The sequence below is a fragment of the Xenopus laevis genome, chromosome 9_10L (genome assembly GCF_017654675.1).
Source record: "Xenopus laevis strain J_2021 chromosome 9_10L, Xenopus_laevis_v10.1, whole genome shotgun sequence".
Lineage (NCBI taxonomy): Eukaryota > Metazoa > Chordata > Amphibia > Anura > Pipidae > Xenopus > Xenopus laevis.
Genome location: NC_054387.1, coordinates 946,079 through 963,397, shown reverse-complemented (window position 1 = coordinate 963,397; position 17,319 = coordinate 946,079). Strand labels below are relative to the sequence as shown.

The window sequence follows — 17,319 nt, the reverse complement described above, 5'->3', positions numbered from 1 at the left end:
GCCAAACAATGTGAACTCACCAGTTAGACATGTTATTACAGAACAGTGAGTGGTGATCAGTGGTGCCTTTAGGCAAGAAGTGATTTTTGTTCTATTTCCATGGTTTCTCTGCTGCTAAACAGGCGAGGCAGGACTTATAACCAACAAGATCCAGCTATAGGAGCATATACTGTACATCTAAAATACATTATTTACATTGAAAAGCTATATCTGTAAAGCCAGCGCTTGCATTTCTTGGCAGTAACAGCCCACCCTGAAGTTGCATAATGTAAGAAAATTACATTTTCCAATAGAGTTGAATTAAATATTGAAGTGATTTTTGAATTATTTGTAAATATATTTGTTGTTGAAAGGATTGTGTCCCTTGATAATCTCTTTATGTTGTGCCATTAGTTGACCTGTGAGGATGGAGAATTAAAGCCGGGTGCAAGGCATTGGGAAGGGGGCGCAGAGTCCTGGCTGGAGGAGAGGAGACTACTGCAATGTTACCTGTAGTCAGGCTGAGCAATGAAGGGACAGATAAAAAGCTGCTTTCAATAATAATTACATTATTATCCATGGGAAAAGTGCATTCATTTATAAATGAACCTTAAGCCAGAAAATCCTTGGAAGGGAAAAAGTTAGCAATGGAGGAGCCAAGGGAAAGATACCAGTGTGATCAGGGCCGGACTGAGAATTAAAATAGGCCCTGCCATTTCAGGTACATAGAGGCCCAATCAGCCCACACAGAGGCCCAAACAGCCCCCACCAGCCCACTAAATAGTGACTTTCTATGGCACCTCATAGCAGCCCCTCTGGCATTTGCCAGAACCCACAGATTGCCAGTCCGGGCCTGAGTGTGATGCCCCTACAACTTCATTTGTTTGTAATGTTGCAAAAGGTTAGCAAAAACGGCTCAAACATTCCAAATAATTCCAGGAGTCTCTGTAACCCCAAAAGTAATCACAAATAATGGTAGAAATTGGAATAAACAGCTTTAAGGCAGGAATTTTCAAACTGCAAATTTTCATTTATTTTAGTAGAACCCTTTTTCCTTTTGCAAAAGGTAAACCACAGTTTATGCAGCCAAAACAGTAGCGCGTGACACAAAGTATTGCAAACAAACAAACAAACAAGGGGTCAGTTTGTAGCACAAGGAGGGCACAGCCAGACCCCTTTAACAGAACAGAGGAATTTACTTGTTGACACTGCAGGGTAAATGTGGCCCTGCCTCTCTTTCTAGAATGCCAGGAATGTGAATATGAGAAACGACTGCCTCTGCTCTTTATCCCAGCAAACAACAAACACAGTTTCTGGCTTGCACTTACACTAGTCTACAGTGGTTGCTAGGGTGCAAATTCCCCGAGCAACCATGCATTCATGTGAACAAGAGACTGGAATAGAAATAGGAGAGGCCTGAACAGAAAAGTAATAAAAAGTTTCAACAGCAATGAATGTGTAGCCTTGCAGAGCATTTGTTTTTTAGAAGTAACCCCCATTTGAAAGCTGGAAAGAGGCAGAAGAAGAAGGCAGATAATTAAAAAAACTATTAAAAAAAATAATGAATAACCAATTGAAAAGTTGCTTAGAACAAGCCATTCTAAAAGTTAACTTTAAGGCAAACCACTCTCCAGTGTAAACCATCGCAGCTTGTCTTTATAATGGGGAGGGGGGAATCTTCCATTCTTAGCCTTGTCCCCAGCTTCACTGCACACAATTACACAACCACCACATGACAAGTCTGTGCATCTTTTAATAAACTGCTGTATAGAATACCAATGATGAAAGCATAAAGCAGCCAAGTAACCAGAAGAAGAGCAGGCAAGCCAATGGGTTGGAGGGGGCCATGCTTACAAAAACACACAATACAAAAGGAAGCAGTACTGTGTGTTACTGGGCTTGGAATCTTCTAGAAAGTCCGATTGGCATTCTACATGCTTGAACTGCCGCCAACTCTTCCTAATGACTAACCCCCTACAGCTCGCAGCTTCATGCACTGATAGTATTAACTGTATCTCATGTGGAGACACCAACGAATGCTGAATATATGACGACAAACTACTATGATCAATAGAGAGACGCCGATGGTGTTTGCCATAGAGTCATATCTTCTCACTGCTGTCCTACCTCCATCCATTGCACAGTAACAGTCAAATGTGCCCTAAATTCTACACTCCGTCCATTAAATGCAACAACATGAATCTATAAAGCCAACAAGTCAGGATTTACAAAGTATCCACTACAGAAGGCATGGCTCATGAACAACTCAGCTGCTACATTTGCTCTCCATCATACAGTAAGGGTTTCTGTTATTTCAGTGGCAGTTGCTATTAAGATAGAGCAAATAATTCTGTGGGTTCCACACGTGAGCAAACGCCAGTCATACGCACTCCCACCACCATGAAACCAGATGGCAGAACCGATGTCTTGAGGATTCCTGCTGAATTCCATAACATGTTCTCCATGTGACGCCAGCTCAAGCACACATAAGACTTGTCATAGAAATCAGCTTGTTATCTACAGAGAGAGACATGTTCTCTATACGGAATGTTGGTCTTCCTTTGCACGGCCCATAGCGGAGAGTTAACGAAGGGTCACAAGTTTTCACTCTGCAGAAGCACCATCTCATTTCATCAAGAGTAATTGGCTGAACTTTCTACAGTTTGGCACCACAAGTGCACGGACAAAATTCAGTGGAACATTTGAGTTGCTTACTGTCCATTCAGTTGGGTTCAGCTAGGTCAATGACCCAGATTTGTCAAGTGTGGCCTTTTCACCATTCAACACTTGTGACATCACTTTAGAGCACTAGTTGTCGCACCGTTTCAGTTCAAGTCCAAACTGAAGGTCCAACCATTGGTCAGGACCCCCTGGTTCAAGAAAGGAGCACAGACATAAAAGACAAGAATATTTACGGCAGCGAATATGGATTCATCCTAAATGTCACCCTAAAGGTGGCCATAGACTAAAAGATCCGCTCGTTTGGCGACATCGCCATACGAGCGGATCTTTCCCCGATATGCCACTAACGGCATGGCTATATCGGGGGTAATTCGAACGTACGGCCGTATGGCCGAACGTTTGAATTACGATGCGCCAAGGGGCTCCGACGGGTCGGTTAAAAATCAAACCTTCCCGATCGATATCGTGGCCAGATATCGATCGGGAAGACCCGTCGGAAGCCCCCATACATGGGCAGATAAGCGGTCAAATCGGTCCAAACGACCGATCTCGTCATCTTTATCTGCCCATGTATGGCCACCTTAAATAACCTGGGCTTTCAGGTGTATCTAGAAGGGCAAATAGCAAGTCTCCCCAATTCTCATCCTAACATGCACTCAGGGTGAACTCCCTGCCACCCACACAAACTGGGGACCGCTGCATTAGGGTGAGGCCACCCAGACTTGTTAAGGTGGCCATAGATGCACTGATACAAATTTTCATACAATATTCGTTGCCTGTATGGTGGGAGTCGAGCCAACCAATATCTGCAATATCGGCTGGTCGGAATATTTTCATTGGGTGCCTTCAAACATCGGCCATTGTTAGAACTGAATGGTCAGACACAGGTAGAATTCTATTGTTTCTATATCTGACCATTCAGCTCTACACGTGTGTTGAAACAAAAGCTGGTAATTGTGATTGTCTATGGCCACCATTAAGGCCATATATTGTGTTGTGTTGAGTTCCTTAAACCAGTCACTATCCTGCTTGGAATAAAAGAAAATAAAAATGCAGTTTTGAGAAGGCAGAAGTGAATAACAAGCAATACTGGCAATATAAAAGGAGGGGGCAGGGTGACTTTGAAAGGATCGACTCGGGCCATTTAGAGAAGAAGACGGAGTGATAATGGGTCTCCCAGCCATAGAAGTGACAAAGGCGCTTCATATAAAGTGCTGCTTCACACGTATCTACAATAATCAATGCAGACTCCCGGTGACCTTGAAGAAACACAATGTAGGAAAGTAAAAAAGATCTCCCTGGGAGGACAGCGTTTATATCTGTACACAAGAAATACCGTGAATCATCACAATACGAAGGGCAAGCGTCGCACTCAACTTTATTTGCCTCATGGAAATGTTGTCTCCAGACTTGATTTGCAAAACAAATCTGCTTAGATTCACAAGCAGCCAGGGGGGGTTCCGACGGAGTAAAGGGCAACTGTCCCTTTCATTCCACAACCAACACGCTCATGCTGGGAGTCGCTGACAGCTTTTACCTGCTGCAATGGGTCAGCAATTTACAAAACCGCTTGGTTGATTTGTTTAAAAGTCTAAAAAAAAATTTAAAAAAAAAGGACTGTGCCAGTAATAGTCAACACCAGGGAACTGAAACTGCCCGCAAATGAATCCGGCCGCCAGCCCTTAATTAAAAGAGACAGTTTGCTGCACATTATACTACAACTCCCAGCACACCCGTGTGGCTTTCTAGTGCTGCAGCTGAATGAACTTCCCAGGCTTGGCTCGTTCCTCCCCCAATGCAAACACTCTGATGATCCATCACGTCGCTTAAAGCCCACTCATTAAGACAAGTGCCACATTTTGGGAACAGAACAAATACAGGAACTCCCCTCTTTTGAACGGCAACTTAATTAGTGATGACTTTCAAGCCTGACATCATGTTGCGCACACAATGCTACAGACAGCGAGTGATGTCACTGAAAAGCCCACTGCCAAATACCCCGAGTCCATATGGAATCTTGCAAAGGAATTAGGACTGTATTTATTAATTTGGCACGTGGGTGGCAGATTATTCAGATCTGTCACCCCCAGGATGTTGGAAACAGGATCCTATGTCAATTAAGAACATAAACCTTATGTAAAGGATTTCTCACGTCCCAGCAGATACTACAGCCCATAGGAAACATCTAGTAGAAGACGGCAGCTCAGTGTGCCAGATGCATTGCTTCCCATGCCCATTACAAGCTGTACCACTCTGCCCTTTAAACTCACACATTATCTAGCAACACCCTTTTGCTTATGGATTCTTACATCACATCTCTACCTAGGCTGCTAGCGTCCCGGCCTCACCCAAGGCCCGGCCCTTGTCTGATTGGCTGACAGTTGCAAGTTTTCCCATGCCATAGTCTAGCTGGAATGCCACATAAGAGCAGGGATATGGGGAACACCTTTATTTCCTGGGTTCAACACCAACATTGCATTATAAATACTATAGTGCCATAATCGGATACAATATTGCAGTAGCAAGCTTCACTAGACTAAACTCCACTTCCCACTCCACTTCCCACTCCACTTCCCACTCCACTTCCCACTCCACTTCCCACTCCACTTCCCACTCCACTTCCCACTCCACTTCCCACTCCACTTCCCACTCCACTTCCCTTAAAGGGATTCGGTCATGATTTTTATGATGTAGTTTTTATTTCTAAATGACACTGTTTACACTGCAAATAATTGACTGTACAATATAAAATGTCATTCCTGAAGCAGCAAGTGTATTTAGTTGTAATATTGGTGTGTAGGTGCATCTCAGCTCATTTTGCCTGGTCATGTGCTTTCAGAAAGAGCCAGCACTTTAGGATGGAACTGCTTTCTGGCAGCCTGTTGTTTCTCCTACTCAATGTAACTGAATGTGTCTCAGTGAGACCTGGATTTTACTATTGAGTGCTGTTCTTAGATCTACCAGGCAGCTGTTATCTTGTGTTAGGGAGCTGCTATCTGGTTACCTTCCCGTTGTTCTGTTGTTTGGCTGCTGGTGGGGAAAGTACAGCAGTAAAGAGAGACTGAAGTTTATCAGAGCACAATTCACATGACTGGGGGCAGTTGGGAAACTGACAATATGTCTAGCCCCATGTCAGGTTTCAAAATTGAATATAAAAAAATCTGTTTGCTCTTTTGAGAAATAGATTTCAATGCAGAATTCTGCTGGATCAGCACTATTAACTGATGTGCTCTGAAAAAAAACAAAACATGTTTTTCCATGACATGTGTTTCTGGATCTGTTATCCACACAGGGCCCAAACCATGTGAGCGGTTGGACATTTGAGTGCATGCTGACGATTTGGGGAGGTACAATATTTGTACGATGCGAGTGCACGTTATTCTAAGAATTCGTCATTATTTGGAGCTTGTTACACTGCAGAGCAAAAAGGATGAGTGTTCTCTAGTTGCTATAGTTTCCAAACCTAGCAACCAGGCTGGAGTCAAAGGCCAACTGGAAAATGTCACCTATAGGATATTAAAAGTTAATTGTGAGGTCACTCTGTGGGTGATTCGTTGTCGGAGGCATTTCCTAGGAGTGGCCTTTTATTCCCAGGGAATGTTTCAGGGTCGGTCGAGTGACATTTGAGTAGAATCCTCCTCACTGGTGATTGATTTCCCTCTGCAGAGTCACTGGATTCCATCCCCCACTCCCGGCTGCTTTTGTCAGCACTCAAACAATTTACACCATCCCATGAAAATTCCACGCTTGACTCATGCACCCGCCTGAGCAGCCATGTTACCCCTTCCATAGCCTCCTCCCGAATTACTCACTGCCTATTCCACCTGCTCTCCCCAAACACCTCTCATTGGCCCTTTCCTCAACAACTTACTCACACCGTGACATTCACTCCTCCACAAACGGGCAACCCCATCATTATCAACCTCCAGCCCACAATTCCGCTCTCCCACAATTCCGCTCTCCCACAATTCCACTCTCCCACAATTCCACTCTCCCACAATTCCACTCTCCCACAATTCCACTCTCCCACAATTCCACTCTCCCACATTCTTTCCATCTCCTAAAGCAACTGTCAGTGTTTTCTGGGTCTCCTGTGGGAGCCAGAAGAGAAAGCACAAAGACTTTGCCCATAAATCATTTCAAAGGCTGGTCTCACTGCTAGCACTCTAGCCACACGGGCACTGAGCAGAGGCTTCAGAGAATATTGCCATGAAGTACACACACTGTATATGGGAGGGGGCACGATCTACTAAAGGCAGGGTCCAAAGTGCGCTCCAGTGTGACAGAGCTAAACGCTGATGTATTTGACTCCAGAATGGGAAAGATCATTTGGCGAGTTTGGATCCATTGCAAAGAGAACTTCCTCCAATGTGACACAACCCCACAACTGAATGTACAATGAAATGAAAGTGATACAATTGTATGGGCTTGTGTTGCACAATAGGGATTCCTTTTCCCTGTAGCTTTTGTGTATCCATCATTTCTACTTAATCCTCTACATGTGCACTAAGCTCTCTCACATGTTCCAACACTTGTCTGTCTGTCTGAGTGTGACTGTGTGTCTGACTGTGTGTGTGACTGTGTGTGTGTGACTGTCTGTCTGTGTGTGACTGGGGGTAACAATGGAAGCCGAGTGTGTTTCCCCCCAGGGAAGAGTCAGCGGTGGGTAATGACACTTCCTCAATACTGGGACGTCAGGTTACAGGAGGGGGAGGTCACACAGTGTATTGTCCTGGTGCTGTTTGATAAATACACCCCCCCCCATGTATGATTATTTAGCACATTCCACTGATCATAGGGTGACGCTGAGCCCCCCAGGGTGGGAAACCAAATCCTGCCTCAATGACATAATCAGCCACAGTCTCTATCTCACTGGCCCATCATGGGACTCCCAATAGCCACCAGACCTTTGTATGAGCCCAGGGACTCTCTGCTTATTTAGCAACCTCACCAAACAAGTATGGGCTGTATGGATCCCTGTGCGGATAAAGGATCCCTGTGCGGATAAAGGATCCCTGTGCGGATAAAGGATCCCTGTGCGGATAAACAGGTTATGCTAAACACAAGATGCACAGAGGCCGCTCATTGTTCAACTCCGGTGCTTTATCAACACAGCTGCTGGGAGTTGTATAGAAAACACAGGTGTGTCACTTATTCCCAAATATGAACTGAACAGTTAGAGGAGTCTGGGGCTCATTTATCAACACTGGGCAAATTTGCCCATGGGCTGTTACCTATAGCAACCAATCAGTGATTAGCTTTTTAAAGCCAACTGCAAGAAGAACAATGAATGCAGCAATCTGATTGGTTGCTATAGGTAACAGCCCATGAGCAAATTTGCCCAGTGTTGATAAATGAGCCCCACTGACTCTCCCCCATAGGGATTAATACAAGAAATCAGCACTTGATACAACGTCTGCGATAGAAACGATACAATGTAACAACTGTGTGTCACAACATGTCACCATTATACACTACTACTGCTACTACTACTACTGCTGCTACTACTACTGCTACTACTGCTACATACACTGAGACTTCCCAGCAGCAGCAGCAGAGAGAGGGGGTTCAGCAGGAGGAGGAAGGAGAGGGGGTTCAGCAGGAAAGTGAGGGGGTTCAGCAGGAGGAAAGAGGGGAATCAGGAGGAGAGAGGGGGTTCAGCAGGAGGAGGAGAAGAAATAAGCCCGAGAGCTGCCGGTGTCCCCCGCACAGACAGAGGCCGTTACTTACCCCGCGTTGTTCAGAGCTGGAAGGGGCGTCCGTCTCGCGTCAATTCCGCCAGGAACTCCCGGAGCTACAAGATCGCTCCTCTCCACAACTGAACCCGACACTGAGCTGTCAGCTGCACCCCCACCCTAATGCTCCGCCCCTGACAACAACCACTGCCTGGGCGTCGCCTCTTTTCATTGGAAACCACCGGCATCAGTCACAACCCCCGCTCCTCCACAAGCTTCAACCCTCTGAAAGCTCATTGGCTGCATTCCCTGACAATCATAGCGACGCCTGACTCCACGCCTATTCCAAACAACCATTGGACACAAGTTGGGCAGGTGAACTGTGATTGGAGCCGCTGTATATCAATCTCAATAACACCCTCCAGTGGTTGCAAAGGGGGCACGGCCTGTAGGCTCACAACAAGCCCCTCCTTGAGATGACGTGATGGCTTTTCACCTGTGCAGGTGAGTCAGGCCGAGAGAGACGAGGGCACAGACAGGGCGGGAGCTGCAGTTTCTGTTCTTGCTGATTTATGTCTCATTTCTATTGAGTTTCTGCCTCCTTATTGTCAACTTACTGTTCATTCGCCCATTGGACTACAACTCCCAGCATGCCTTGCCTCCTTACATCATATACACACTTTATATATACACACTATACATATATATATATTATGTGACAGCTTCTCTTGCTCTACAGTTTGCTAATTATTCTTCTTTTCAGCCACAGACTCCATGAGAGTTACATGCTGGGAGTTGTAGTTCACTCTGTGTTACACTCTTATATCAGCACAACTACCTACTCCTCTAACCCTACACTCACACGACACTAAGTCTACACTTACTCTACACTTACCCTACACTAACCATAACTAACCCCTCAGTCAGTCTCTGATGCCACTGGAATGTGATTTAACTAATGCCTATTTTTTTATTTTGTTTATTTTTGGGGTAATTACAGGCAAAGCCACCCCTGCCCCCCCCCAAACAGTGACAAAACCCCATGTGACCTCCCCCCCCATAACCTGACGCCCCAGTGTGGGACACTGTAATGTAATTTACACACTGAGTTTAGTGTGGGTGACAGTAAATCAGTGCTTCTGGGTGCCCCACTGGCCAACATTGCTATGGGCAACATCACTGGTCATGTTTGGCTTCCATGTTAATAAATATGTCCCGTAGTCAATTAATATAGGGGGGCTGATGTTTCTGGGGGTGCTTCTCCATATATGTGGCTTTTATTTTAACCCATTTGTTCTGTTCTTTACCAACGTCCCACAGAAACCTGTTGGGGATCAGCTATTTACCTACTCACAGAGGCAGCACAGGCACGAGACCGACACTTGCACTGACTGACACTTGCACTGACTGACACTTGCACCGACCGACTGACACTTGCACCGACCGACACTTGCACTGACTGACACTTGCACAGGCTGCTACAGAATCCAGGCAGCTTCATTTCATTCATAAACCCACTGTCTGCACTAGATTTATACACATAGTAAGTGTGGCCGCTGTGTAACACACATTATATTCCAACACTTCCAATCTGATCGCTGCCTCTAATTCCTCCCCTGGACTGAGCTTCCCTACAGCAGAGTGAGGAGCATTTACTTGTCATCTGTACAACACGAATAATCCTGCAGAGTGTGTGTGTGTATATATATATATATATATGTATGTATATAGGGCCTGTGTGTGTGTGTGTATATATATATATATATGTATGTATATAGGGCCTGTGTGTGTGTAAAACAGGGATGCACTGAATCCACTATTTTGCATTCGGCCGAACCCCCGAATCCTTCAGGAAAGATTCAGCCAAATACCGAATCCAAATCCTAATTTACATATGCAAATTAGCGGTGGGATGGGGAAAACATTTTTTACTTCCTTGTTTTGTGATAAAAAGTCACACAATTTCCCTCCCGCCCCTAATTTGCATATGCAAATTAGGATTTGGTTCGGCCTTGGTGAAGAATTCGGCCAAATCCTGGATTTGGTGCATCCCTATTGTATAGGGGGGCCTGTAAGTTATGGGCAGGGAGTGGATCTCTAGGCTCCATCCTTTTCTTTGTGTTTGTGTCTCTGATAAAGCTCCAAGTTGGACAGTTATTATTATTATTATTATAAGTACACAATTATATGGCACAATATGATGATGCAGGCGATACAGCAGCTCTTCCCACATCTTTAGTTGAAGTGTAAGAGCAATGACAAGGACAGCACTGTGTTCAGCAGGGAGAACCGCCAGTTCATTCAGCACTTGGCAGTGAATTGATTGCATGTGATTGGTTCATATTGTTAGAGAGTCGCTCCCCCAAGGTCATTGTATGTCCTGTGTCACTAATCGATTCCCACTCGCTCTCTCCCATTAAACTCCAGAGGGAATTGAGGAGGATTTAACCCTTTCCTTTGGTGGCACTTTGAGTCAGCAGAAGACACGTTAACCCTTGGCTGACAGTTGACCCTGGTTCCTAGATATTGTTTGTTTTGGGAGAATGAGAGACATGGTGTCGGGCGAGTGGGGGAAAGAGGCAGGGGGTTTTATTGAGTCAATGTGAGGTACAGTATTTGGGGTCACTTGTTGGGAAACAAGGGGTTATAAATGCACAATTGTCCCTTTCCCCTGAAACTGTAATAGAACAACGACACAAACACTGCCTGACTAGTAAGGCTTTTATTCCACATACGGAGCTACACGTTCCAATGATTAATATCAGATAAACTGCCCCCCGCTCAGAGGAACTAAACTGTAACTCAGAAAACCAACGTTGACTCCCAAAAGATTTGGGGAAAGGGAAACATGAGGCACCTGGAAACCTTATTCCCAAGTAGAGACGCCCACGAGTCCCCAGCTGTGGGCATAAATCAGTGGATAATATAATATATCAGGACATATTCTGCTACAGTTACACTCACTTTCCTGGTGTATAACTGTGCCACAGTATATGTTGGTGCTATACGTTGCTCCAATGACATCAGCAATGATATTTCCAGAGGCTCAATCTTCCTCCTCACCCTGTGGGTGTAAAACCAGGGCATATTTAGGGATTGGGATTCTAAAGGTTAAATCACAAGCCAATTCTGCCCCAGGCCGGGGCATCACTTTAGGGCAAGGGCACATAGAGGGGTTAATGAGTCCCAGCTCAGCAGGTGGGAGACAAATCTTGGTGATTGTTGCTTGAAAATCCTGATTCCCTAAAATATCTTGAGTGCAAAGGGCCCAAATGATTCCTGACCTCCAGATTTGAGTTGTCCGTAATTTGCTGGATCTATTCACGACGGTCCCTTCCCATCAGACAGACAGACAGACAGACAGACAGAAGCTGCCGTTCCTTATCATAAGCAACGAGGGAGACACAAGTAGGATTTGTCATGGGTTTTAGTGGAATTATTCAGTTATTGATCATTCCGTGTGTCCCACTAGTGTGTGTGTCAGAATTCATGATATTGTTGGAGTCTATAGATTTGGCCAAAGGGATCAGACACTCCGTGTGGAAGTCGCAACTGTCACCGCTCACTTCCCAACTGCCTCCTGTTTGTAGGGACTGAGGAGTTTTTATGGGACATTCTTGCCAATTCTGTGCTTCCGACTTTAGGTGGCCATAAACGGGCCGATAAAAGCTGGAAACAGACCGTGTCGGCAGCTTATTGGCCCGTGTATGGGGCCCCACGACGGGCTTCACCGATCGAGATCTGGCCGAAAGGATGGGACAGAAAATCCCATCGGATCGCGGCCGCATCTATTCGTTGATGTGGTCCCGCGATCCGACCACCCGTTTGGGCATCGTTAGGATCCGATCGTTGGGCCCTAGGGCCCACAATCGGATCAGCCGATATTGCCCACCTCAAGGTGGGCATATCGGAGGGAGATCCGCTCGTTTGGCGACATCACCAAACGAGCGGATCTCTCCATGTATGGGAACAGTTTGTGGAAAGCTCTTCCCAGTTTCAGCACAATAATGTCCCCCAGGCCCAGGTCCCTACACAATGTTATTACACAGGAGATGAGGGAATGGAAGAGGGAGCAATGCTGTAGGGACAGTAGAGTAATACAGATATAGTCATTCTCTTTAGGGTCCTGCTCCCCATCTTCTGTTTTCCCTCAAGCACCCAGTTCCCTGTACTGTAGTGTCCATGGCTGTAATGTAGTATATACGTCTACTGCAGTGTATATGTCTGTAGTGTAGTATATATGACTATATGATTTTATATCTATATTGGACAGTGGTTTGTGGCCGTATACTCCTGCCGTTATCCCTGCTCCCAAGCTCCTTGTTAAAAGCCGTGAGTTTTATGGCCCTTTATATTCCAGTCACAAGGACATAAAACTGGATCTTGCTGTAAAATCAGTAGCAATAAATGTATAAATCATATCAGCAGCCAATCACACCCTACATTTCTCTGTATTTTTATTATTTTAGCTGCAATAGACAGATAAGTGCTTATTGGTGGCTGTGGGTTGAGTAAAGTTGTGAGTGTGAGCTCTGTGCCCCAGTGCAGTTACCCACAGCCGTCAGCTCTGATCCTTTTCCTTCGGGTAATTCTGTCTGTATTTCTGTATATATATTGTAGTTCATTGTTGCCTTTAAATCAGTCGAGCTCTGGGCAGAACCCACATTTCATAGCCAAGTGGGGGGGGGCGCCGTATGATTAAAAGGACTTGGGCCCCGGTGTTTGGGCTTTTCTATTAGCAGATGATATCAGTGAATGAATCAGAATTGTTCATTAGCAGCACAAGGACAAAGTGACCGCTCTGATTACAATCTAAATTTGGAGATAGGCCCCAGCACTCTAATCACAATCACTGGCTGTCACTTTATATAATATCACATGACCAGGCCCTAGAGCTTTACAGCATTGAAGGGTTGTTTTATTATAAGGGTCATTTTATCATAGGAGTCATTTTATTATAGGGGTCATTTTATTATAGGGGTTATTTTATTATAGGGGTCATTTTATTATAGGGGTCACTTTGTTATAGGGGTCATTTTATTATAGGGCTGCGGTCAGAGCCACATTCCCAGTGTAATTAACCCTATAATCACTGTGATCAGGGAGGGGACACAGTCTGGTATAGTCATTCTGTGCAGCCAGGGATAGGCCTGGAGCCTGAATCTGCCCCTAACTGAAAGGTTCATTAAAGGGAACTAAAGACACATGGATAGAAATGGGACCTATGTTTTCCCCCATTAATTAGAGTGACATTCCCCTATCCCCCTGTGTAACCTTCACTAAGCCCACCCGACTCCAGATAACCTTGTGCACTGCCGTCTACCCACTACTGCTAAATTAGGGATGCACCGAATCCACTATTTTGGATTTGGCCGAACCCAGAATCCTATGTGAAAGATCCAGCCAAATACAGAATCCTAATTAGCATATGCAAATTAGGGGTGGGAAGGGGGAAACATTTTTTCCTTCCTTGTTTTATGACAAAAAGTCATGCAATTTCCCTCCCTACCCCTAATTTGCATATGCTAATCAGAAATTGGATTCAGCAGAATCTGCTGATAAAGGAGGAATCCTGGATTTGGTGCATCCCTATGCTAAATATAAGCTAATTGGGTCACAGGATCCCTTTGTGAGATCTCGTATGATTATATTATAGTGGCCAGTGAGCTTGACAGGGGCACAGTGTAAATAATGAAGCATCTCTGTAAAAGGCCATATTAAAGGGGAACTTTTGCAAAAATGAAAATGTAATATAAGCTTCATCATACTGAATACAAGCAATTAAATATTCTGTTTATCAAGTTTATCTTCACTCAAATAACTGATTCCAGTACAAACAAAATGTAACAAAATAACTGCCTTTTGCACAAATCCTGCATGTAGAGAGACATGATGTCTGGTGAGTTTAATAGAGTGACCTCGATAAGAAATAGTGGGAGCCGGGCCTTTTTTATGTGTTTAATTTTCAGGGGTACAAGGAGCCACCTTTGTCACTCGTCTATAAAACAGAGCAGAAAGGGGTGAGTGTCTGTGAGTCAGGGTGACCCGTCAGTGATGTGCACCCGACTCACTGACTTCTATCTCTGCTCCCAGTTCTTTCCCCCACCCAAGAGAAGCGTCTGAGCCGCAGGCAAATAGGAGGAGGGAGGGAGACTTTGTGGGAGCCCCGGCCTGTCTGGGCAAGTGAGTCGGCAATAGACTCTGGGAATTTGGCAGGAGGAGAGAACTCTTTATAGACTCCTCATAATGCTCTATATAATGTTATATATGATTCTCTGTATAATGTTATATTTGATTTTAATGCTGACTTTACTATAGGCGACTGCAACAGCCACAACTAATAAATACTGTGTGTAACTGCTCACTTCACTCCTATGTCACACACTCATTAAACACCTGCTTCACCTTTCACTTAACTGCTCATTCTCAGCTACTTTTCTATTGGTCTTCACTATTTATAGTTTTTCAATTATATGCCTTTTTTCTTCTAACTCTTTCCAGTTTTCAAAGGGGGGGGTCACTGACCCCATCTAAAAACCAAATGCTCTGTAAGGCTGCACGTTTGATTTTATATTCAGGCCTTTCCTATTCATATAGCAGTCTCTTACTCACATCAGTGCATGGTTGCTAGGGGCATTTGGACCCTATTATTAACAAGTGTTATTCCTTCTGCTACATTGTATCCGGACTCTGAGCCGGCAGTGCAGAGACTATAAACAAGCTTGCAATAACTGTACATAAACATTTTGAATGACTGTATGTTGGAAGGTTGTTTATAATGACATTTTAGGAAATGAGAGTTTTGGGGTTGGTGTGTGTTCCACTATAAATACAATGGGGCAAATTCACTAACCTGCGGAGTTCGCTAGCGCAGGCTTCGCCGCATTTCACCAGGGTGCCGCTAATTCGCTAACATCCAAAGTTGCGCTCAGGGAGGCGGCCGGTAGCGAAGTTGCGCTAGTGTTAATTCGTCAAGCAAAGCGAAGTTACGCTAGGGATGCCTAATTTGCATACGGCGCCAAGTTAAAGAGACATATATGTAGCAGCAAAAACATTAAACTACACAAGCCTGGGAAAGCTTCATTAAATAAAATAGAGTTGATATTTTGACCTATACATGTGCCCACTGTATAGTTTAGGTGTCATATGTTAGGAAATGTAGGGGAGAAGGAGAGTGCCCCCAAATAAATTTACAATCTTTTTCAGCCTATCACCCTTAAAAAAAGGAAAAGACACCAGTGTTTTTTGAGACTTAGAAAAAATGTAAACTTTTTTTGAAGCAATCCCTATCTACTATATTGCACTTTGCCTGGTCTGAGGTGGCGCAAGAGCTAACGTTCAGTAAAATGCGCAAGTTAGTGAATTAGAGTAGTTACGTCGTCCCTTCATCATAGCGCAACTTCGCCTGGCGTAAGGGTGCGAAGTAGCGCTAGAGTAGGTCCACTTCGCTAGTGAATTTACGCCAGCGCCCCTTAGTAAATCGGCAAAGTAACTAAATGACGTCACGCTGGCAAATTTGCCCCAAAGACTTGTGCCACTGCTTTTCTTTCTGTCACTTCCATTTGTGGTGAAAGTGCTTAATAGGAATAATGATCTTTTCTCCCAAACATGTCCATACAGTCACACAGACCCCCCCCCCTTATGTGAACTGCTGTTACTGAGCTTGGGGCTAATGAGACAATTTAGCTGAAAACCAGACTCCCATCATTGCTATTTAGTACAGATACAGAGGTGTCTCAGCAAACAGCAGCCTGGTAGGGCACGGGCTTGTGTCTGTGTGCTCCTGAACACTTGTGCACTGAGCTGACACTCTACACACACACACAGTGCAGCTCTTGTCTGGGCTCTGGGCCAACACTAAATATGGAAAGAGAATGAGAAACGTGTTCATATCACAAAGGGGTATTTAAAAGACAATGATAAATAAAAGTAACTGTAGATAGAAGTAGATATATAGTTCCTCAACAACTCTCTTAATAGAATAAAAGGTTAGTGTAAGTCTGCATGCTGATGAACTTGTAGTATGATCTATACAGACCTACTCTGAGACAATCTGCCATTGGGCTTTTTGCAGTGTGTGCAGTTATGTGGTTGCTAGGGTCCGGTTGCTAGGGTCCAATGTCACTAGCCAGCCAGGCATTGGTTATGAGCGAGAGAAGTAAACGAGCTGAATAGAAAGATTAGTGGTAAGAAGTACCACTCGCTGAGCCGGTAAAGCATTGCAGTTTGACACATTGGCTGCGGGTTCCTGGGACGAGGTCACACCAAAGCAACATTGACCCTGGGACAGGGAAGAGGACAGAGACAGGGAAGAAGACAGAGAGAGGGAAGAAGACAGGCCAGAGACAGGGAAAAGGACTGGGAAGAGGGCGTTCCACACACACACACTGATACCTGCCCTGTCAGCACATCCACAGCCACAAGGCAGGGTGCAGCCTCCAGTCATACAGGTGTGTCTCACAATGGGGCTCAGACCTGCTCCCTCACATTTCACATGGAAACAGTCTGTGTTTTTACTCTGAGTAGATAATAACAGCCCCGTCATATATATATATATATATATATTATATGCCTATTTAACCCAAGAACATTCCTAAGAGACGCTCATTCATCAGCTCTCCCCGACCAGCGAGCGCTCTCTCACCCAAAACACCTCTTGTTTCTTCAGCTTTGACAGCTCTGTCTCTGCCCATTTCTTTACATGACACTTAAAGCCAGTTATTATTAGTTATATTATTATTATTTGTCCTTTAATCACACAATGGCTGTGTATCTTTATATCTATCTATATATCGCTGTGGAACATGTTGCTGTTTCTTCTTTGTTTAAGTATTTGCAGATTCCATGTCATGTATCTGTGGAAGAAACAGGCCCAGGTTGAAAGAGTCAGCTCCATGGGACCTTTTATTGGGTTATTAGACTGACCCTATTATTTCATCTGTTTATTTGAGGTATTATAGGAGAGTGGCCCCTAAACTGGATG

The 17,319-nt window shown here is 44.7% G+C and overlaps 1 protein-coding gene across 1 annotated transcript in view; it reads right to left on the bottom strand.

The window, feature by feature from the left end:
* jup.L (junction plakoglobin L homeolog) overlaps nt 1–8,548 on the bottom strand; it is a 33,610-nt gene extending 25,062 nt beyond the window's left edge. Inside the window, exon 1 of the mRNA XM_041576509.1 lies at nt 8,392–8,548. The gene's annotated coding sequence lies outside the window, so the exon portion shown is untranslated. The remainder of the gene's footprint in view (nt 1–8,391) is intronic.
* Between the last annotated feature and the right edge of the window lie 8,771 nt (nt 8,549–17,319).